The 25207-nt window shown below is 37.7% G+C and overlaps 1 long non-coding RNA gene across 1 annotated transcript; it reads left to right on the top strand.

Annotated features, from left to right (window-relative positions):
* Nucleotides 1-1957: 1957 nt before the first annotated feature.
* On the top strand, nt 1958-21625 carry LOC116448449. The gene is made up of 5 exons (XR_004241971.1): nt 1958-2009; nt 2107-2226; nt 2985-3032; nt 17471-17566; nt 20982-21625. It is a non-coding gene; the product is annotated as an uncharacterized LOC116448449 (long non-coding RNA).
* Nucleotides 21626-25207: the final 3582 nt, after the last annotated feature.

The following is a 25207-nucleotide window of genomic DNA, read 5'->3' as shown; positions in this document are numbered from 1 at the left end:
GGGATGCTCCAGATAGCTTCCCTCAGCAGTGTGTGCAATGATCACACTGTGATCAGCTCTCACTGTGTGCAATGATCTCCCTTACTTTGAGAAGATGCTTTGTACGTAGCTGAAAAGGTGTGGCCCATTCCCACAGAATGTTTTGTTTCTTCTGATGAATAGAAATTACCCTCACAAAAAGTAATAAAGGAAAAAAACCGGCCCCACTATAAACTGTTTCCTAAGTCTTTTCCAAACTGCCTCTGTGGAGCAGTTTTAATTTCAACATCCCCCAAAACTATTTTTTATGTCTGCCACCCAAGAAGGAGTACAGGAGAAAGCATAGGAATGGCTCTGTGTGATGCATGTTAATGGCTACAACATCCTAGACTTAAATGTAGAGTCTGAAAAATCTGAGTATGGAGCAGCTAAACAAAAAGTTGATTGTTATGTGCTCTGTATGCATGTAATTAAAATTAGCCATAAGAAAAAGTGTTAGGAGCCTGCAGGAGTTAGGGAAGGTTTATGTCTGTGGCATGAGAAGGTGGGAACTCCCCCCACAAACTGAACATGATGCAATAACCTGCAATTTACCTCTACATATTTAGACTTTGGCCTATTTAGTTTCTAGGGGTAGAGATTGTGTTTTCTTTTTGAATGCCCAAATATTTTGGGAAGAATGAATCTTAATTGCAGAAAAATGTTTTTGGAATGAGACATTGTGGCCGAAATTCCACTCCCTTTGCCTAACAGAGTTTCTTTGCGTGGTTAGCACTCAGCTGGTGGGGAGGTGAGGTGTCTTGTGAGAGTGAGCATCTGTTCCAACCATGACTGTGAGTACTTGTTTGGTGGCAGGATACCCTGGTCACTAGGTTCTCACATATCCTTTGGTTTCCCACAGACCTATTGCTGCTGTTGAGACTCTCTTGTGCACTCACCATGTGCTGGGACCTTTGCTGAAGCTGTATCCCAGTAATCACTGAATTGGCCTTCACTACCACTGAGGAGGTGGAAGTGAAAGTCCCTCATGGTCGATGTAGCTAGGCATGATGTTTGAAAAGTGTTAGTGCTACCAAGTCTTATGATTTCTTAGCTCAAATCAACTTGGCAAAAAAAAAAAAACAAAAAAACTGGATCTGTAGCCTTGGTATTTGTGAAGGAAAATTGCAAAAGCATGACCTGAGCTCACCCTGTATTAAAAGACAAATAAGCCTCACAAATGTATTTATTTATTTTTCAGTAACTCATGTTACAGCTAATCTCATGATGTTTTGTGGTTTGATTCATGGTTTTCAAAAGCTTGAGGTTGGCAATAGTGCGTAATACATAGAATGTCACATACAGAGCAAAAACCAGCTTTATTTTTTTTTTTTAATTCAAGGGTTATATAATACCAAAGCCAGATTCTGCTGTGGGCTCTCATCTGCTGTCATAGGAAACTGTGTTTGACAGTCCAAGTTTCTGTCTTCAGGAAAGAAGAGTGGAATCTCAACAACTACATCCCATAGTTAACTAAATGTTCTGTAAGCCATGAAACTAGTGAGTTTTGTTTCCTTATGAATTTTTGTCAATGAGCTCTGAGGACGTTATCTTCATTGTCTTTCAGACTTTCAGATCGTGTCTTTCAGATTTCCAGATGACCTATTAAGATTTCATTAAATCCATGGCTCACTTTCTATAGCACAAATAAAAGTTTTCAGTGTACACCAATGATGAGAGAGCAAATTAGTATGGTTTACTTAATGCTACTCTGGTTTTCTGCAGAAGGGTGCTTTAATGCTACACTGTGATCACTGTTAGAGGATTATCAGTCTGGATACACAGAGGTGTAGAACATTACTGCATTGCCACTGGTTATTGCAGTTGCCACTCATGATTTCAAAATTATTTACTCTCTGGGAGCACAGCACCGTTGTGAATCCCCATCTGTGCAGCCAGGGAAGGGCTGGTTATCTTGTGCTGCATGGAGGGAGCATAACTGCCTCTTCTTCTATCTGCAGGGATTAATCCCAAGCCTGTACCCATAACTGGTGAGATAATTAACTCTTTAATTATTGATTCACACTTTATGTCGTGCATACATACAATAAGTACCTTCATGTTTTCTTCTATTCCATTGTCTTCTAGCTTCTTTTATCTGGCCACTGTCTCTCCCAACACTTGAGGAGAACGGGCTCTGAGTACTGAGATGTCTGTCTCCTCTGTGCCGTACGGATGTACAAATCATCTCCTCTTTTGCCTCCACCAGTAAGCATGGAACATTGCCTTGGTGAAAAAGGCTGGTTATGCAAAACCAGTACAGTTGCAAAGCAAAGCAGAAAAATAAATAAATTAGTATACCTTTGGGAAAGTCCTTCTTTCATCCAAAATGTGACATTGAAAAAAATATTTTCATGATTTTGTAATTAAATATTTAGAAATCTCTTCATTTTTGCTATGAAGAGCAAAATTCTAGTGCATTTTTTATTTTTAAAAAATCTAACTTAGCTCCACTGCTAATTAATGTTATCAAAAGACACAGACAGATTATTCTGATGTCTTTTTATCTCTGCATGATAAATACCTTCAAATGTCCTCCCTTCTCCCATTAACATTTGGATGTCATTAGAAAACTGAGTAATAATAGTAACTATTCTCAGCAGAAGTGTTGAAGTCCTCCCTCTGGAGGCTACTGGACAGTAAAATATGCATGCCACATTTCGACCGTGGAGGTATAGATGCCTAGAATTTTTTTTTTCCAACAGTAACTGAAAAGCTAGGGATTTGCAGGTAAAGGTATCTTCAGGATGTCTTCTCAGGTTGAAAATGTTGTAGAGGCCATTGGTCAGAAGTCAAGATCTCATGGAACTTTCCATACTGGAAAGGTTTTTATTGTATCAATCAGAGATTTACCTGGCATAATTTTTGCCTGCTCCAAAAAGCACAAAATCTTGAATTTTTCATTTAGCATCTGTGTTTAAACTCCCTTCCTTTCCCCCCTCATATACTTTTTTTTTTCCTGGCAGTGATAATGATGTACGAAGCATATTTCATTTTTGCAGTGTAAAGATAAGGTAAGAAATCTACTTGTATTTGCAACAAGCTGTGTCTGCTGTTTATTAGGTTGCTCCTTAATTATTGTTTATATAGTCTGCATGTCAGTGGTTCCCTTGGCTGCAGGTTTGCTCACACTCATATGTTGCACATCATTATGCGTTTAACCATAAGTCTCCATACTTCTAATGGAAGAAGACAATATCAGTTTCATGTGTTACTTTGAATTTAAAGTAGGATTTTAGTGGGTAATCAGACACCATCTGTGGAAATTAAGACTTTGCTCCTAATTTTGCTAGCATTTTGCATAGAATGTTTTATAAGGAGTTCATGCACTATAGTACACTAATTTTCCTGTAAGGCTTGGCTTGAGATTTCTATTTCACCAACCCTGTGGACACTTATGTTAAGAAGCTGATTCCTCACCACTGGATTTGCACAAGATCTCTTGTTCCCTTCAAACCAAGGATTATCATATCTTTCTATTTTTACTGATGTAGGAGGTTTCTAAAAATTCATCTTGACAACAATCACAGTAGTTTATAAAATTAGTGGGAAAATATTTTTCAACAGTCAATTTGCCTGTTGTCTGAGCAAAAATTTTTGTTATTGCTGAATGCACAGCCCTTGTACTTGTTAGATAATTTACAGTAAACACACGTCCTCTTAATTACATCATAGTAGCTTAAACAGATTTGTAGAGCCATTAAAAAATCAATACTTAGCTTTTAGGTGATGAATTAATTAACGGAGTGTGAATGCTGAAAGTTTGCTTTGTCCAACATGCACTATGTCTTTTCATAGACTCATCATCAGTAGGGGGGAGCACAAAATTGCATGAAGTTGATAGGATGAAAATGCTTATGAAATGCAGCATTTTCTTTCTGGCCTAATGACCATTCCTGTAAACCTCTGTGGTGGTCCAAAAAGTGGCAAAAAATGTTTTATGCATAAATATATGTATAATGCGCAAACATATTTATTGCCCCCTGCTTTAAGGCCCATGTTTTTAATTTTCTCTTTGTGCTAAACCGCTGTTGAATTCAAGGTGAGTTTTACATAAGGGCTTGGTTTGTTAGTGTAGCTTAATCAGCTTTGCAGCAAGAAAATGCAAACTCAAAACAAGCTTAAATGGTATATCTGTTAGGAGTTCAAATATGTAGGAACATATGCAGTGATTAAAAAAGGTTTCTTTTTTTTTTCCAATCTTGCTGGCTTAGAGCTAGATCTAGAAGTTGAACAGTCAAATGTTAGGAAGAGTGAGTATCTTCTCATATTGTTTGTAGGGCAACTCTGAATTGATTTTAAACAACTCTCTAGAAACATTTCACAGGATCATTTACGAGTTTGCAATTGATTGTTTGTTCTAGATTAGGATGAGGTAGAAAATGCAGAGAGTGGTAATTTTTTCCTAAAACCATTCAGCATTGGCTAAAGTGAATAGGCTACAAAACTGTACTAAATGAAAGTTATACAGCTGTCATTTCACTGACTGGCTTGTAATTCTGAGGAGTGTAGGTCCACTTTTTCAGTCCTGCATATTAGGTAAGATCATTGCCTATCAAAATGCCTATTCCTGACTTCTGTTACGGTCCCCTTTTTATGCAGTGAAGTTCCTTTAGAAATATTTTCTTGGTAAAAACAACATTAATTTCATGTCCTCGATTTGTGGTGACACAGGAGAAGAAGCAGAAATGAAATTGTTCACTGTAAAGGGAGTGTTCAATCACGTGATGTGGCTATACCTTGAACAAAAAGCTGGAAATCCAGAAGCACTAGATGTTTCTAAATTATGTCACTGAATTAGTTCAAAATTTTGTTTTGATTCTGTAACAAGAAAATGCCACACTATCCAAATACACAGAACTGCTGAAAATGAAGCAACAACTGACAGTAATATTTACTTCAGCATAGTCACTAAGTTGCTTTCATTTGATGTTTGTTATCTGGGATTTATGAGCTGTCTAGTTATTTAAATGCATTGACCTTGATGCACAGCATATCTGCCCTTCAAAATAGTTTCATTGTTTAATTGTTAACTGCAGTCTTCATTCTGTGTGTCATTAGCATAAATGTAGTTAATTTAAAATATTATTAAAAAGAGTATTCTGTTCTACCACTTGTTTATATTTTGCTAATACATTTAGCATATTCCCATGTCAGAATTTCAGCTAGGAACTTAAAAGAATGCCAACAGATGTGTCTTTCATGATGGACTTCTTATCACCTAACATTCCTTGCGCAGAAGTGGGTCAGCTGTGATGTAAAAGGGGATTTTTCGCTTAGCTTTCAGGTGTGAGAAAAATACATGCCAGCTTTAAAGTGTCCAGGTTTTCATTTGTCTCTTGGAAGGCAGGCAATGCGTTCCTCATTTGTTTGGAATTCACACTTCTGCCATATGTACAAATAAAATAGAAAATATCGGAACTGATTTTTTTAATGAGAAGTAATGGCAGAATGGGAGATGTGGCAGCTTTACTTAATTTTAAAGCTGTGATGGTGATTGGCACACTACGTTGCATTTGAAATCTCTTCTCTCTACCACTGGCGGTGGTGCATGTATCCTTCCTGTTGTTTTATTCCTAGCTTTTCTCTTCTGTTTTGTGTTTAGAGATATTCTTCAGGAATAGGCAAGCCTCTTCTGATAGAATATGAACTGCCACATCCTGAGAACAGCATTTTCTGAGATTCAAACAGTCTTAAATAAATAAGCTTGGGTTTCTTATTTCATATTTTGGACAAAACAGGAAGAGAGAACAGAAGCAAAATATACTTTGAGATATTTAGTTCTGCATACAAATGAAAAAAGCCTAAAACCACACTTTTATTTTTTCTTTCTGGATGTTCCGTGCCATTTTTCACACTTACTGATTCAGTTAAGATTTTGTTAAAAACCAAGCTTTAGAATAAATATTCAGTATGGGAGCAGTGTTTCATATTCCCAAGGACTGTACCTTATTTTATCTCTTCTTGTTTCTCATTGATCAAAGACAGTGGAATAAACTGTCTTGCTACTTCCAGCGATTTCTTCTGTCTTTGCCTTCTCTTTACACCAATTTTGAATGTTTTGTCATGTTTAAGGTCTTGTACAATTGGGCCATAGCCTTCATCTCCAGCATACTTTTTATACAAGCATCAGGAAAGAGAAGCCAACTCTCCATGGTTTTGGAGAGTATCTTTCCACATTCTGTGAAGCATTTTTCTTCTTAATAATGTAGTAACATTTCTCGTATGTAGAATTCTTTTTTCAGTTCCCATGGTTCTGCTGTGAAGGGGGGGAATAGTGAGAGTCCCATTGCCATGTAGGGAGTTCCAGGTGCATGAGACCACACTTTCTAAAGCAGCAAAAGGTTATGCACACACCATCTCATTAAAAGATAAATTCCTTCAGTTGAGAGTCTATTGTTGTGGGTCCACATTTTTCCAAGACAGGATTTTTCTTTTTGATAACTGCTTCATCCTTTCTCAGAAATCTGCAACATACATGGGTTTTTTTTAAGGTAATGGTAGAATTGATGCTGACAATAACCAAATTCCCATATTTCTGTTGTAAAATGTTTAAGGTCATTTAATTAAGTTAAAAATAATTAAACACTTAAACAGTGATACTTTTATGACATGCCTGTGTTATTTTTAAGCAGTTATATTGGTTTATCATTGAAACATTAATCTCTTCTGCAAGGCAGCTTTCAAGATAGATTCTCCACTTTAGATGGGAAAATTGGAAGGTGTTTTGACACTGTTTTGTTCTGATGGTGCTAAAAGGATGAATAAAAAGATGAAGCCATATCCAGCTCTCCAAATATAGTTTGGAATTCACTGTTTAACATGTGAAAAAATAATTTGGTAATAGTTTTCAGAACTCTTGTTGAGTATACTTACACATTCTTTCAATGTGAAGGAACCATTTCATGCTCAATATGGGAATTAATGGGAAATTTTATTGCATATTTCACATTCGGGACAGGAGCCTCCAGATTTTTGGTTGCTTGGGTTTTGGTTTTTTTTCTTTTTTTCTTCTTTTCCTCCCTGGTCATGATGCAGAAGGAAGAATTTCAGTGTAAACTTCTTTCAAAAATCCCTATAATTTTCATTTTGTACCTCTTTTTCACTGCAAGCACATAGATTCCTATTTATTTTTCAACTTCAGACTTACTAGCAAATGCTTCCTCAAATCCACTGTAAAACCGGAGTCTTAAAAAAACTGGTGAGGTTGGGATCGATGTCCCTTAATTCACTGAAGCCAATGTCAACAAAGGCCAGGTTCCCTACAGATTGACTATGTGCTTTAATAGAATTTTTTTCCACCGAATGTCTGGCAAATTTATCCGTTGAAGAGAAACACATCTCGTGATTGAAACTGTAGCCTCACAGCAGGCTGAGCTGGACTTGAGAATAATTTGAGATTCTGAACACACATTTATTTTTATGTCCTGTGTGATTAAGTTGCTCCTAAATAAAGCACATGACAATTAATCTGACAGAAAGGAAACAATTTACAGTACCTTTTTCTAATAGCTACACATGTACACAGCTACCCACTACATATTTTCCCCTAGGAAGGCCAGGTCACAGGGAAGAACCTTGACCCCCACATCCTCTGCTCGAACTTTTCCTGACATGGCACTACAGACTTCAGCAGAGAGCCATTTCCCATCCATCTTGTTTGCTCTTCTGCTGCCACCTCATTGCTGTTTCAGCTGCAGAGAAGGCAGGACAGGCAGCTGATGCTATTTCTGATGTGTTAGGAGAGGTGAGTGACGCTGTGGCTTTTACACTGGTCGAAGTTTCTGTAAATTCAAGCAAGAGGTGAGGTAAAAGAAGGCTGAAGAATTTATTGTTTGAAGAAAATAAATGAAGAGAGAGGAGTAGAATGTTACTCCTACTTTTTTCCTTCCACCACCACACCTCCAATTTATCCAGGAAAGCTTGAGCTAGTTTGTTGCCATAAGAAAGGCCTCTTCTCTCTTTGATGATTTTTTTTTTCATTGACATGTGACCATGTGCACTTGGTTTAGAAAAAAATTTGGTTTAGAAAATGAAGATTGTGATTGTACTAGCTGGACTTTGTTTGTTTAGAAGATAGGAAAACCTCTTAAGAGTTCCCTTCCAGAGAGCCATGGAGGTGTCACATCCACAGCGTGATTTTATCTAGACCTGATGTTGATGGTCTGGAGAGAGCCCTTTGGCTTACCTGACTCTCCCACTGACAGAGGGATTGGTGTTGAGGAATATCCAAGCTCTCTTGAGCTCTCTATAGGGCTGTCTGGCCTTGGGTGAGTATGACTGGTGTACAAATAATAATTCAGTCACTATATCTGGATCATTAGGATGACAGCAGCTTGTAATGGGAAAAACAAGACTGGTCAAAGATACCTGTTTCTAATATTTAATAACTGTTTCTAATAACTGTTTTTAATAGTTTCTGGAGCTTAATGACACAACAGATGGAAAGGAAAAGGATATTCCAGTTCCACTTCTGCTCCCCATATATAATAGCAGGACTGCTTTTTATTGTATCAAAACCTGTTTCCTTATTATGAATAATTTTTAAGCAAGTGAAAGCACAGAAAGTGTCTTATCTCCCCTGGTGGGTGTTTGTAACTTTAATTCTGCAAGAGACTCTCAATGTTACATCTTTATTACATCTCTTTCTTTCATGCCACACCTTCATGTTTCCACTTCTTCTGTAGTTCTGAAATAAACAATGTCTTTGATACTGCTGGGTTCTGCTGTTTCACAGCTTTGGTCAGTACCCATTTCATGTCCCTGTGCTAGTTAGCTTGTAGCTCTTTTCACATCTTTTCCTGCTTCAGTGGCTGTTGCTTTGTGATCCCCTCTGTATTCTGCTTTGATCTAATTTAGTTGCTGTCAGATATGTGCATAACAATTTTAAGAACAATGGCAAGCTCAGTTTTTCTACTTGCCTTTCATCACAGGTGGCCCATCTGCTGGTCTCTGTGTCTTGATTAAGAGCAGTTAAAAAAAAATGCCCCTAAAACTCTTGACTATTGCTTAACTACTGCACCTCATTATCTACTTCATGCTGCAATCTCCTCTGGCCACAGAACATTCTGGTGATTGTATGGCATAATAGTAAAATAAAAGACATATATTTTTCAGGTGGCCCATGAAAACATGCTTCCTGGGAAAATATTCTGTATTTCTATTTGAAATGGAAATTGAAAACTTCTGTTGTTTCTTTTTTGTTGGGCTTATGTGTTGTTCCTTCTTTTTTTTTCTTTTCCTTAACATCTCCCTCTTATTCCTCTGCACCTCCTGTCTTTTGAATTTTTTGATTCTTTTGCGTACCACTGAGCCAGAGTGAGCATTGCTGGGCTGGAGCTCCAGGTGACATGGAAAATCCTGTGTCAGAACACAGAGCAGGAAAGTCTGCTTTTGTAGGCTTTAATTGTTTGTAATTGCCAAGAAGGGTGCAGTAGCAGAAGAAAGAACAAAATTGGTCTGCTCATCCTGCTAATTCCCCATCTCTCTGTGCTTTCTTTCTCCACAGGACATCTATAAAACTAGATCTGAACTGTGCTGTCATTCCTGCCCTGATCTATACCTGCCCATCTACCCTACTTCTCTCCTTTGAGATTACCCTGCATTTTAAATCAATGCCAATTGATTAAACGGGGCTGTGATGCACAAGATAAACAAGCAGTTAAGGGTAGACTGTCTATGTTTGAGCTTTCTGTATGGATTTCACTGTCACAATCACTTGAAACAAGGACCATTGGATTTTCACCTGAAAAATAACACTCAGGAAGCTGACTTGAAAAGAACTGTGGTCAGAAATGGATGATCTGCTGAATTAAATATCCAGCAGCTTGATCAATTAAAACCATACTGCACCAGGTAATGAACAGAAGTGTCTGTGTTGAGGAGCTGATGAAGAGAGTTTTGACTATCAACTGGTCATCTGTGAAACAAAGCAAAGGACTAAATCATGTGGTCATAACCCTCTTTAATAATTTTACATCACAGCATGGATTTCCATGGCTACCTGTTGTGTAGCAACACAGCACAACAATTCCTTTAGTGGTATCCTTTATATGATATAACTCACAGGCCATGAAACTATAAAATTTTAAACTGAAACTTCTTACTCGGTCTTAAGTGTTGTCATGCCAGCAGTATCTCAAGCTCTACTTAAATGAAAATTTTACCTTATGTATTTATACAGCCCTTTCTTCAAATTATGTGGCAGTGTTTGATGACATTCTCAGAATCTGGAACCATTTCGATTTCCATCTCAGGAAAAAAATGACAAATCTGAAACCCTATTACTTCTATTCATCTCTTCTGATGAGCAGCTACAGTCAGCTACAGTTGCACTGACTTTAATAGAACATTTATTCCATGAAATACAAGTTAAATTTTGTAATACTTTTGCATCATGGGTCACCAGTTCTTCAGTTTATGTTGTCTGTGATTCTGGTACAAATAAAACTTCAGTTTGCAAGGGCAGCTTTTATGTATTTTTACATATTTGCCCAGCAAAACCATGGGGAAGTGGCACAAAATCTCTTTTTGCCATCTTCCGTGTGAATCGGGGCCTATGTCTTTTTCCCCTCTTTTATACTGCATCCTGACCTTCTACAGATGCTGTTGATGAGGTGTCTTTCATCTCTGCTGCACCTTGGAGTTTATATTTAGCATCTCTGCACGTAAACATATCCTGTTCCTTGCCATCCTTGAACACCCACCACAAACTTCCTCTGCCTTTGTCACTGTCATGTTCCTTCAAACAACTGCTAGCTATTTTAGACTCCTTTTTTTTTTTTTTTTTCTTTTTTCTTTTTTTTTGGTACAACCTGACAATTCTGTTGCTTGCTCTTTTTCTCATGAAAATGTTCCCACAGGGCTGATTTTCTTTTTTTTTTTTAAATTCTGATACTCAGTGAAGCAAGTGCTGCTTGTTCTTTTTACTCTTCTTCCCCTGCTCCATTGGCATGTTGCTCTAATGTGGTACTGCCTTTTTGGTAGACCCAGCTTGGTGGTGCCCCAGTTTTCCAGAGATCCACTACAGTTATGGACATAGAATGGAATGGTAATGTGTAGGGAGGAAAAGCTGCACTTTCAGAATTTTTCTCTGGGAGTGAGGGAGTTTCTATAAAGTAGGATTTTTTCTCTTTAAATTTGTACTTGCTTTTTAAAACCATGTTACCTTAACGAGATGCCAAGTCCTTGCAACCCTAGCATCATTAGAAGTTCTCTGAGTGGCAGAAGAACTTCACCTTTTGTCTCAGAAGCTATCTCATGTTTCAGTGCTCTCCTGAGTTTCCCAAATGTCATGTTATTGAGCTTTTTTCACATCCATGGCCAAATCATTGGCACGGTCATTATCCAACCTCCAGAGCTGATCTATTTAACACCTCATTAAAAAAAAATTTGTTCAGCTCATCTCCTCTCACTGCTCTTCACTTGTCAACAAGTTCTGCTTTTTCCCCTTTTATATGCAGTCCTTTTGGTGCTTAGTATTTGTCAATCATTAGTTTTTACCCTGTGGTGCAGATTTCTCATGCTGGTCTTATTAACCATCTCAAGGATGTTATGTACCACAGCATTTTTAGCTTACAGTATATATCTATATATGGAAATTTTGTTCTTGTTTGTCCTTGAGCTTGAATGCTAAAGCCAAGGCATAATAGCATATTCAAATATATCTTCTCCCATTGTTTGGTTGGGTTTTTTGTTTTGTTTTGTTGGGGTTTTTGGAGTTTTTAAAATATATTATAATAAAATTACTGCTATCATTTTGTAATAGTTGTCAGAAACTTTTTGGTTGCACTTTTTCTGTAGAAATTATTTTCTTGCTTGGCTAGATGATTCAATATTTCTTTAGAGAATATATAATCATCTTGAAATGAAAAATTTTTAAAAGTAAACTTTCAAATAAAGAGACAGAATGCTTTTTTGGGGGGGGTTTTAGTTGGTTTATTTTTATGCTGTGGAACACTTAAAAAAAAAGTTAGGAGACAATTTTCCGATTTCTTTTCCTCAACAAAAAATTATGTGGATTCAATATGGAGCATGCCATCCTTGTAATTTATTTTACATGTGCAAGTATCATTTTCTAGCTGTATTTGTGTCCTCTATTGCATTTCACTATGCCTTTATTATACTCTGCAAAGAGATGTGTGACCAGAATGGTTCTTGAAACCAATGATAAGTTAGCCTGATGATAGGAGTAGGTGCTTAATGATGTTTTGCACCACTGGGGAACAATGGGCAAATGCAAACCAAAAGTGATTTAAAAAATATTTAACAGTTCATGATTTCTTATGTAGCACAGTTGTTTTGCTTTTTTTCCCTATGCATAAAACATGTGGTTGTAGTTTGGGGGAGCACCAGTGTCAGCTATTAAATGCTGACTATGAGAAGTTGACTATTGTGTGTTTGAGAAGCCAGAAAATTAGTGGTGATGTTTGTGGCTGTCACCTGAACTTAAGACCAATAAGGTTTCTGAGAAAGTGGAATTCCTTGGTACCTGACAAGGTTCAATTATTTTTGATAAAAATTTGTCTTACCACTAGCAGCTGGAAACCTACTCTTCTGCCCCTAACGATCAATGATAGATTTTGAAGACTGCAAGGGCATTGAGAACAAAGCTGAGCATCACAGGATTAGATAAGAAAAATTACAAAACCCCCGAATTATTCCAAAGCATTTTCAAAGAGATCCAGATCTTCCGTGATCTCGGTGTTCTGGCGGCTTTGGTTCCTCCAATATAGTGAGGTATTTTATGGAGGCAGCTTGCTTTTCAAGCGGTACCATGAGCATTTCTGCATTTAGCACACTGAAATGTTAAAGCTGTGAGATTCTAGACACAGACTACAGTACTGGATCAAACTGTTGAATTATTAGGAAAATTTTCTAGTGGAATCAGTTTAGCTAAGACCAATTATAACCAGAATGCAGCAGTTCTCACATTGGTGTATCTGTGAACCTCAGTTTTAAGCTCAGTCTTGCATTACCCCCTTTAGCCTGAACAAGACTGAGCTGCTTTTGACTATACAGAGAAAACAAAAATGAGGGAGAAGAGATACTATGATACACTCTATGCCCCTGCTACCACCTTCTCCTTTTTCTGTCTGAATATTGGCTAAAACTGAAAATCTGGTCTTCATTTTTCACAGTTTGAAAAAAAGGACACTAGAGACAATTTCACTCTGAGTAATATGTTCTTTCGTTGTTTTCCATCTCATAGACTGGTATCTGTAGAGGTGCTGAGCAGGAAAATGTCTAGAAAGGGAGGAACTCACCAAGCAGAGAGTGCTTGGAGGCAAAAACCCACATCTCATCCTAGTCAAACCAACATTCTTGGAACCCCCTATGAAATCTCCAAAGCAGAATACGATGATTTGATTATAACAGGAGTCTGCCTTTAAATAGTTCTTGTCATAATTAAAAAGTGAAGAATAATGAAAGAGGGGAGTGGAAATGATGAAGGACAATGTTCTGACTACATCCATCACCTCTTAGTGGTACCTGTGTATTTATGAATGCCATCAATGTCATAACAGCAACTGTCTTCATAGAAGCTGTGCATAATGAATCATTTAGGTTTGACAATTTATTGAAGGGAACTTTATTTCTCTTCCTCATTCTTTTTTTCTAATGCTCTGAAAATTGCTGATGACGTGAGTCTTATGTTTAGGGGACTGCTAGCTGCACCAGAATAAATACTTCATTACTACAACTATGCTGGGACTGTGAAAAAGAAGAGGAAAAAAAAATTAGACCAGCAAATGTCTTTGGGGCTGAATTATTTTTTTCCTTCCCTGCCTTGCTCAAGAGTGGGAGCTACAAAGTGCTATACTACTATGTTTGCTATCACCTTGCTGCAGGAGCTCCCATTATTCATAGGAGAGCAGCCGAGGTCAATTCCCTGTGCTTTGTGGAAGGAGCTCTACTATTCATCCCTTACAGTCTTCTAGAGTGTGAGCTGTAGCAAATGGATTAGGGAAACAGTCTATTCCATCTCCATGAGGTATAGTTTGGACTTTGAGTTGTGCTTTTGTTTGTTAGTGCAATCTCATATATACCATGAGCAAGATTTTTAAAGTCTGAAAAGCATAAGGTGAAACAGCTTTTTTTTTTTAGTCAGATTAAGATTAATCAAAATAGGAGTACAAGATATCAGTACAAGATACAGAAGTTTCTGGGAAACTTCAAACACATTTGTAGATGACAAAAGCCTGAGGCTTTCACTGAAATTGCAACATAGTTTATTCTTAGCAATTAGAAGGAAACCGGCCATATTTCTAAGATGACAAAAAAATGAAATGCCCTCCACATCAAATTGACATTTTAGTCTTGGAATACCTAGTGTGTTTCATGAAATGTTGTTTTTAGTCTCTGTCTTTTCAGCCTCAATACTCTGATCAGTAAATGTACACCTAGGCAGCCATGGTGACAAAGGGCAACCAACATCCTTCCTTCAGATGCTTGAAGTTGAAAAGAGAACATGAAACATCAGCTCATTTGCACATCTTCCATGCAGTAGTGGGTACTTTTGAGTTCTGCCTTTCCTTAGCTTCAAATTAATAAAGGATTTGCAGGGCAGATGCAGAGAATGCTTTGCAAACCAAAGGAAATGTCCCTCAACTGCAATTAATTTGATTAGTTATGAAAAAGTTATGAAATATCCTTAGCCCCTTAATTGAAAATCTGTAATAATTTTACACTGTGTAGAATTGAGTGGTGTCAGTGTTCTTTCCTGATGGGATGATCCAGAATCCTTCATGAATGCAGTGAAACTATAGACAAGGAGTGTTAGGTTTTCTTTTCTTTTTTATTCAGGACTGCAAAACATCTCATTCAGTCAACAAAGTGAAATGACTGATGGAGAACATGAAAATGTATTTCAACAGTAACAACTCAGGGGAGAATTCCATAGTACTTAGTAAAGCTTGCTGAACTGTTAATTTTCCTGGAGCTGCTTAAGTTCCACAGGGGCACTTTCTTCCCTTTGGCCACATCTACTTGGCTTTTCATCAGTAATGCGCTATCCTGTATCCATTACACTTACCTACATTAAGATCTGCTCTTGCATTGCATTAAAACCCATATGAAATATTCATTAGAAGAACGTGGAAAACTGACACACAGTCCCTTCTTAAAGCAAATGGAATTTTACTACCTCATCTGGAATTATATGGTCATATTAATCCTTCAGGTGTGTCTCTGCATCTCACCAAATCTAAAGGTATAGGAGATTACCCTTCACTTTTAAAATATTAGAAATAATTTGTCTTTGAGAGATTAATTGTGAAATTTATTCTTAATATGCACTTTTCCTAGGGAAAAGAAGGAAAGGTCTCAGGCTGAAAATCCAGACTTTTGGAGAGTGAATGTATAAAACGTGGATTAGCACTCTGACACAGTAAATATTTTAGAAAGGTGGAAGAAGGAACTTCCAGAAGTTTATATGCCAAGTATGACTGGTCCTGTGTGATTTTATTCATGTGAGAAGTGGAAATGTATTACCTTTCACATGTAAGTCCTGTTTCCACTCTCTGCCTTGGTAGTTGAAAAGGGTTCTTTTAAAAGTAAATATTGTTTGCTCTTGAGTTAAGCTCCCTCAGCCTGAGTCCTTCACTGTGGAGGCAGTTTAATTGGCCTTGTAGTGGCCACATCACATTTGACTGAGAACAAGGTTAAGATCTTTCCTTTAGTGCAGATCTGGACCACCATATTTTTTAGTATTGCACAGTAGCTGTATAGGCTGACCAGCATGACTTTGGGAGCATTGTGCAGTGCTCTCAAGTGTGTCTATTTTATTTCTGTGCCATGTCTCATCAGCACCAGTGTCCCTGCAGTGACTCCTCAAGGAGTTCAGGCTCTGGATTTAATGTGGGTGGAAGTGACTTGGTGTTGACTGGTTCTATGGCATGCATATATTCTCTATTGTCCTTGATATAAAGGACAATTCAGATCAAATATTTTACCAGACCAGGTGTGTGGTGTTTTACTAAGTGGTAGAGTAGGTGGCATTTCCCTTAGCAGCAACTGCTGTATACCTTTGCTTTTCAGAATTTTGTGACTTAAGTCTAAGGCTTTCTAGTGCAATGCTGGATGTGTTTCAAGTCCATCAGTAGCTGACTTGGTGTGTGTATGGCCAATTTGCTTTTGGCAGCACCATGGAAAACCACGTTTGTAACTTTCTCATAAAACCATGGACAAGTCCATGTAGCATGTTTCTTCTCGTCAGTTATTTACAATATGTAATTTAAATTATACCTTTTGCATTTGAGAAAGACATATAGTAAGTGCTTCTCATACCAGGAATATTTGGGCTTGTTAGAAATTTTCTGATGGGGTTGTTACTATTTGCTTTACTTCTCATTATTCTACTCTGATTTTGACTGGTAATAAACTAAATTAATTTCCCCAAATTGAGTCTGTTCTGGCCCTAATGGTAACTGGTAAGTGATCTCTCCCCATTCTGATCTCAACACATGAGCCTTTCATTACATTCTCTCTCTCCTGTCCACTTGAGGAGGAGAGTTACAGAGCAGTTTTTGTGGGCACCTGGCATCCAGCCAGGGTCACACCACTATAGTGGGAATCTACAAAATAGCTGCTGTGAAATAAATGCTGCAAAGACGTAATAGGATTTTATTTTGTTTTCCCAGAGGTGAGAGTATGGGTTGTATTAACCCTCTGTGACAATATTCTTATTCCTGAGTGTCCACACAGGGACTTGTTCTAGAAGAAGACACTAGTAACTAGCTACTCTAAGAGGAGTCATGAGTCAGGTTGTTGCTTGCTTTTGACATCTGAAAAATACTTCATTTATCGTTCTTAAAGTCTTCCTTACTATGCATGTGTCACATATCAACCAATAGCTTTCTAACAGATCCTGGAAATTTATGTAATCTGTTAATGCCAGTCTTGATTCAGAAAACAGGAAATATGAGGGCAGTGCAAATGTTTTCTCTAGTGGCTCTCGAAAACTATGTTATATATAGTCCCATTAATGAATAGTTTTGTACTATGCAAATAATAAAGTACATACACACAGACATGCACAAATTGTATAGCCCTCACTTGCACCCAGCAATGAGTTACAAAATATCTTGTCCTACTGGTGATGTTGCAGGATGGTTTTGTATGTTAAAATAAAATTCTGTTATTTTCTATTGGCGTATAGATAATTCCATAATTCATGTTACTCTTTTTGCTTTATGACCTGGTCCCTATTAAGATCTAATTAAATACTGTAAAACAACTTTTCTCATAAAAGTGGACAGTTTTTGTCTCCCTCTGTGTCATAGCTTCTTGGGCTTACCACTGCAAATTGTGCTGGATGCTTGGTGTTCAACGCTTAATTGAAATTTATAAAACGTTACTAGCTTCAGCATGCAGTGTTCTCATGTTTGTGGCCTGCTTTCCTGCCTCTGAATCTTAACTCAGAGCCAACACTTGCTTCTCTTTTCCTTCTTAGAAATATGTCAGCCATGGCAGTAGATCCAAGGTGCAAATTTTTTTTCTACTCTTGGAATCTTACCTGAGTGGGGTTATCAGAGTCAGCTTTAAAAGGGTAAGTGATGCTTTTGTACATAAACCCTCTGCTAACAGAATCTCTGAGTAAAGCTAGAAAAGAATCCAAGATTTCATGCCTTACTGACTGAGAAGTACTTTGCTCAGTCTTTAATTTTGGAAGGGATAATAATAACAGTAGTAGTGTGCAATGCTTATTCCTCACTGACAAGAGTACTGTATGTTTTAATCATTCACTTGTTTCAGAATGTTTTCTCCCAATGTAAGCTGGATAAAGCAACTTGGGAAACAAAGTGCCAGACTAGGGATGGTCCCATTGGTCAGAGGAGAGAAGTTTGACTCCTTCAGATCCTTCTGAAGGCTCTAGAAATAGCTTGTGTGACATCTCAGTTTACTTCTATGTGACACAGAGCCCATGACACACTTCCTGCTGGAAAATGAAATAATCTGAAAATGAGATCTACAGTAGTGTAATTGCAAGACATTTTTATCACAGCTTTTCTTGGGCTCCTGAGCAGTAAGACATTTTTATTTTTCTTTTTAAAAAAGAAATCTCATTTTTCCGGTTAGAATAGTAAATTCAGATTTAATACTTCCTTATCTACACTCCTGGTTTTAATGTTTAGGCAGGTGATTCTCTTGGGATACAGGCCCTAAAAAATCTGTAAAGGCTTTCCTGTTTAATATCATGACCATTTCTGCATGGGACATAGTCATATCTTCATGCTGAAGGTTAAGGAATGATAAATTATTAGGTGGCCTGTAGAGCTGAATACCCTACCAAGTTCAATCCTATAGCTAGCATCCTTCCATCCCCCAAAAAACCCAAACAAAAAATGCACAAACTCCCCCCCAAAGCAAAACACCCCCCCCCAAAAGATGAAAAAAGCAACCCCCCCAAAAAAAACAAACAAAAAAGAAAAACAAACAAACAACTCCCCCCCCCGAATCCAAACTAAAAAGCATCACCAACAAAAAAACCCCACTGAAAAACCCCAAAAAGATCCAAAACCAGCAACCAAAAAACTCAAACCTCTGAAAGAAGAGAAAGAAAGTCTAATGAATACAGCAGATGCCATATGTATTTTGATAATATATATATTTGTTTCTGAGCCTGGTGAGAGCCTGTCCAAAAAGGTAGAATCCTAGAGGTTTGGAAAATCCAATACCTGGGTGAAGCAGCTGTGTCTTATTGTAAAGGGTGAACCTGTCCTGCTGTGAGTCCTTACTTCAGCTAACTCCTTGCACCCAGGTTTTGATGGTTTGGAGCTTTGAGTAACGAAAGGCACAGAATGAAAACAATAATAATTCTTATTATTACTACTATCTTGAGCCTGGCATTCTTATTTCATGTAGCTAGAAGTTCTTGTTCAAAATAGCACACATAGCAAAGTAAACAACTGATCCTAGCAAAGGTAGACTTTCTATTAACTACAGAATCTCCTAATTTCAAAGGTAAAGCACTGGATATTGTAGGTTGTGCTGAAGGGCAGCAAATAATTTGTGAGCCAACATATACTGCTTGTGCTATCTGTAGGATGCCTGAAAGCATTAAAAATTCACGATATTTTAACAAGGAGCTACAGCAGTAACAACATCAAGCTCCAGCAATAGTTTTCAGGTTAGTGCTTTGAAATATTTATTTTGTCTGATTTTAAAATGTTTAGTCTGGAACATTTTAAATTATACTTTCCCACTGTATATATTTGGCTTGTGGAGCCTGTCTCTCGGACTCTGGACAAGTATGGACTGCAAGTTACTCTATTTTATTGTTTAGAAAACCAGTCTGTGGTAGAAGCCTAATGTAAAAAACAAAGTGTCCTTTTGAGAATGCCAGGGTCAAAGTGCAAGGCCAAAAAAAAAGAGAAAATGAGATAATAGGAATCTTGTGAGAATTCTTTGGTGGGAATAGAAACCTCTGAAATCCAAGCTCAGAGGAAATTTATAAAACAGTCTCTGAATGCATGTGCTAAAAGAACAAAATCTCCTGTAAAGTACCACAATTGAGTTCTAAAATTAATGAAATGCAATAAAAAAATAGCAATCTCTTAATTACTTAACTGACTTGGTCTTTGTTGTGATCAATGGGAGTATAAAAGTCAGGTTTCATTATTTTATTGAGGACTTGCTGTTTAAAAAAAATTGTCCCAATTGGCAAGGAAACTGAGGCAACAGAAATATCCAGAACCAAATTAAAAGGAACATTGAAATGCCACAGTAAAATACATGGAAACTCAGTAATTAAAGCTGCCTGCTTCAGTTAGGACTGGATATTTAAATGAGGTATAAATATGTGCACTGATATATATACCTGACAACTGGCTAGTGCATTATATGGAAGTGGAGACAGGTTCTTAATTCACCCACAGTTAAGTCACTAGGAATGGGAGAAACTTCCTGATTAGGCAACATCAACTGGAGAACAAGTGAGACAAGTTTTTCTGTGGACATTTTCCCCTTTTGTGCTGTCCTTAGCTGCTTGCTTTTCTCTGATTTTTTTTGCCTTGCCTTCATTTGTTATTAAGGGCCAACTCTGTCTTCACTTATAAAAGAAAGGTACGGCTGTTGGAGTGAGAGCAGAGATTGGTTCTTGTTCTCAGGAGATATGTGTATGTCCCTAGAGATATTTTCACTTGTAACAATAACAAGTGATTGGCCAGTCTTCCACACAGAGGAGGTGTTTCAGCCAAAAAAAAAAAAAAATTAAAAATCTTTTAGTAGAAGACTTAAAAATATTTTTATCTTTACTTTTTCCTGAAGAACCTAATACAAACTCTCTTGGGTAAATCACAATAAAACTTACTCTAGTGACAGACCTGCTCTAATCCAAAACTATGTCCAGCTACAACCAGTTCTCATGCATATTTGTTTTTAAAAATTAAGATGACTTTCACCAGTATTTTTGGTACACTTGAGACATGATGACATTTAATCATTAAAAAAGCTTTAGACACAGCATGGGAAAGTGCTCTATTTTCTATCACAATTTTCCTTCAATTATCATATAAGTGAAACCAGATAGAATGCAAAATAAAATCCACTCAACTGAAATATTTGCAGCCTTCATGTACATGTATTCTCCCACATTCTGGTAAAAGTCGCAGTCTCTTTGTATTCTCTCTCAATTTTAACATGACCTTTAGAGGTAGCCATATCTCTATAACCTTTTCTTTATTATTTTTTGCAGGCAAACAGATAAGTAACTGCATTATTTAAAATGTTCAACAGGCAAAAACTACTACAAAAAAGAATGGGATGAGTGGATACTGTGTCGGAACTGGAGGAAGAGTCCATGTTAAAAATATTTAGGGTTTGAAAGCATATCTATGCTTTGGGGATCAGCTTCTGGCAATCTGTTTAATGAGGAGCTAAAGTTTGGGCTGTACCCCTACCTCAGTGCTATTGCAGTTCCCCGGTGAAGTGAACCTTCCATATTCTCTGTTGTGTCCATGCAGTCTGTCCCAGGTGACACCAGCAGTGCTTGGCCAGAAGACCTGGATGTCCTTCACATTTCTGGCTGCAAGAAAAGAAGAAACAAAGTGGAGGCATGGGAATGGTTCAGGATCCCTCTGTGAAGAAAACAAGGCCCTAACTAAAGAAATCATTCATAGATAAGTATTTACACAATCCATTAACCATGGAAGTAAATAGAGCTTGTTCATGAATTTAGAGATGGGTTATTCTTTCTGAAGATTAATGTCCCAAATCAGGCTCTCCTAAATTATAGTTGGGGTACTTGCTAGCAGTAGCCACAAAAATTCATCAGTGCAAGTGTGATCAAGACTTACCAAGTTGTTTAAGTGTTCAAACAAATTTTTAGTAATAAACAAGTTAGGGTATTGTAGCAAATGTGGCTATAAGTTGTATTGTAGAAAAGAATCAAAGTTTCGGATACATGTGTTCTATTCCCCCATGTCTGAAATACCTTAGGAAGTCTTAAAATAGATTGGGAAACCTGGGCCCCCCTTTTACGGCCTACAAAGTATATGGATAAGAGCGGTTTGGGTTTTTTTATTGCTCAGCAATGCCATTATGTATTTATGTATTTTATTAGTGAAAGAACAAGCTGAAAGAAAGTATATTTGTGACAAGAGGACTGTATTTCTTTTATAATAGGTATATGTTTGACTTCTCTCCTCAAGTATTGTTCAGCCTTTTTGATGTATATACTTACCCACTACCCTTCTTTTGTGTTCCTTCCTTGCTTTGTCTGATGTACTAGTTTTTTTTTCCCAGTACAAAACAATTTAATTGCACCAGATTTGGGATAGTTTTTAATGGAAGCACAGCAGACAGAATGGGTATAGCTGTGGGGATAAAGTTGTCATGACAACAGGACTCTTTGCAGCCATAAAAAGAAGAATAAGACCCACCCATAAGGTATGTGAGCAGTGTAGGACATTTGAATGGGGCTTTGAGCAACCTGGTCTGGTGGAAGGTGTCCCTGTCACCAGTGGGGGGGATTGAAACTGGGTGATCTACGTGGTCCCAACGAGGCATCAGTCCCTTCCAACCCAAATCATTCTATGATTCCACAATTCTTTGAGTCTCTGAGGAGAGAAAAACTGAATATTGGGGAAGACATCTGGAAGGCTCCAAGGAGCTCGAGATTCATAAATGGATTAGGGTACATTTGGAGGTGGGATTGATGTGGTGAGTTGAGGCTGACGCAAGCTCATTGCACCAAGAAGGGCGATGCAGAATACAGCGTTCTTATGGATTGTCTGAGGGAGAGAGCTGACAAGGTCGCTGGGAAAAGCAGGAGTATCAGCATCAGAAACAGAATGGTCAGATAGCCCTTAGCCCCCAGCATTTTGGTGAGTCATGCTGGTGAGAAGGTAATTGGTGGTAGCTGTGCTTTATTTAGTAACTTTAGTTACTGTGTGGAAACCACCACTTGTTTCTATTAGGAACATGTTGTTTAAGTGGGATTAAGAATTTAAAAGAAAGCTGCCTGGGCACCCAGCCAAACAGAAAATATCCATTTATAGTTTAGCAATGATGAGCCAACACTGGGAATTACTAGGCCAAGTTCCTCCACAATATAAGCTAATATAAGCAAGCCTGAGGCCCTGGTGTATAAAATAAGGCTATGTTTCCCCAAAATGTAACTGATACAAAAAAAGCTCCTTGTTGTCTGCTTGTAGAGGTTCAGTATTAGCATAAGAAATTAGGGATTCTGTCTGGATGGACATTTGCCTGCTGAAAATAAGGTTCATACAAGGAAGGTAGGCTGCCAAGGAGGCTGGTTTTTTGTTGCTTAGAAAATGAGAACTTGCTAAAAATATGAAGATCTGTAGTGTGAGAAAAGGCAAGGAAGTATCCCCCACTCTCTTGTGTGACTGAGCTCATCGGGGAAGGGACTTGATTTTGAAGATGTGTTATTTCTTTTTAAAGTGATGAAACAGCTGGATGTCACTAGATGAAGCTGTGCAATACGAAAAATGCCTACAGCAAAAAAAGTTTTAACATAGAAAAATTTAGGTATCTCTTTTTCCCCATTCTTATCACAGTTGATTCCCAGGCTTAAATATTTAAATAGCTGCACTCGTTATTCACTATCTTATTTTATATAGGCATTTGCTTTACATGTTGCCTCATTCAAAATTAGCTTTAGTTTCTTGCCCACTGATTTCCTGCTATCCTGGGAAATCATAACACACTCAAAAAATACGATGTTTTCTTTCTCAGCTCTAAGCTGACGATATTATCCTGAATTAATTAATTCTCTGAAAGCTTGAGAGCTGTGCAGTGACTTGCCTAAAATTGTATAAATGGTCCCAGACGTTGTCTGGCAACTGTTTGATGTCCCTACCAATCAGAAGATGATTTAGATCTATAAAGTTCTGGATTGCTCTCAGTTTGAAGGAACTTCAAAGACCTCTGTGGTCTCTGGGGACAAAGTTGCATCCTTGTGACTTGGTACACCAGCTGAAGAAAAATTGATATAGCATGGAAATACATTGTCAAAGACCTGTCCATTATTTACTGTTGATCAATGCTGAAAGTTGAAGTTTAAAAGTTGAGGTCAACAGTTCTTTGATATTTAATGGAAAACAATCAGACGAATTGGAGCTGGGAGGACAAGAGGTTCATTTGATGAAGCACCAATTGATCACTCCCTGACTTCTCCCTTTGGGAGGGGTTGTGTGACAGAAGTTTGATTCATCATCTGTCCTGTGCAGACGGGGAGTAGTGAACGCTTTGTTGTGTTCACCTTTATTTGATTGAGCGCTGGGGACTACTAGGTCATATGGAAGGAGCAGACAGGAGTGTAAACAATTGAGAAGATGCATGGCATTGTGGCTACTCTCTCAGATGGGCCTGAATATTTAGCTCTAATTCTGATTACATGGGGTTTAATGCAATGTCATGAACAGAATAATCTCGGTGTGTGAAAGAGATGGTACCCTCTGTATCATGGAGAGGGCACTGGCAGGAAAAGCAACAGGTGACTTACCATCCTTTGAATGAGTACCAGCCTCCATAATAGCCTCATTCACTGGGAATGTTTCATTTGCTGACCTACTTTCCATAAATTACTTAACTTCCTCAAAGGTAAGGTGGCTCTGTCAGGACAAGTGAAAGAACTGGACACAGAATGTCTAATGCTGTGACAAAAAACTCCAAACAACAGGCATCTGTGATTATGCTATGCTTGTAATGGAAGTCTTGGGGAACTGTGTACAGAACCTGAGCTAGATTGTGGAGAACGTCTACAAGCTGACAACAAATATATCAAGAGCAGACAGGAGTGATGAGGCTATTTGGTAGCATTTGGAGAGAGTGAGAGATGGGTGTTGCTGAACTACGTGCAGCAGGGTAGCTGCTGGCTGCCTGAGATACGCTGGCTTGCTTGAGGGCTTTCCTGCTGGGCACAGCACACAGTTTGCCAGCTGCTGCAGTAATAGCGAGAGAGATTCAATGAAGCAGTGAAGCAAAAATCTGGCAAAAGAGCTAGGAACAGCATAGTTTTCTGTTTTCCAGGCTCTTGATGATATTTTAAGTATTAGAGGCTAACTAAATGGCTGAAATTTTAGGAATGAAAGGAAACATTCAATGGCATTTTTAAAAATTGCTTTCTGCAGATCAAGGACTGTGTACTTCATACACCTTTATAGTAGAGATTTCAGCATCATTGGTAGGACTTCTGCAGTATTTCAAAGCACACTGTTATGTTTAAAAAAGGTCCATTTGAGGTGAGATAATTCTCTTACAGATAGCTTACCTTAGAATATAGGAAATGCGGCTGAAAATGTGGCATTTTCCATTTGATTTCTGTCATCAGTCCCACAAGGATATTGGTGTAAAACACATGAGATTTCAGGTGCTTTTTAGGCTGGTCTAGACCTGCACATGAAATCATACACAAAATGACACTTTTAATACTATAATAGCTGATACTCTTGTGCTTGCTAATTTTTGAAAAAATATGCCCTTGAGGATGAGTGAAGTTAATCATATTTGGTTTAAGAGACAACAGAAATTCATGTCTGATATTGGAGCTATTAATGATGTCTAATTAATATACCCATTAAAAGTTTGCAAACCAGACTTTAAGAAAGGATTTTAAATAGAATGCAGTTAATAAGAAATCACAGGCAGTATTATTTGTATGAAGTAGAAGGCTGAGGGATTGGTAACAAGATCCTAAATCTTTTTTTTTTTTTACCTTACCAGT

Source organism: Corvus moneduloides, chromosome 1 (assembly GCF_009650955.1).
Source record: "Corvus moneduloides isolate bCorMon1 chromosome 1, bCorMon1.pri, whole genome shotgun sequence".
In the NCBI taxonomy this organism is placed as follows: domain Eukaryota; kingdom Metazoa; phylum Chordata; class Aves; order Passeriformes; family Corvidae; genus Corvus; species Corvus moneduloides.
This window is presented reverse-complemented; position numbering and strand designations above follow the sequence as displayed.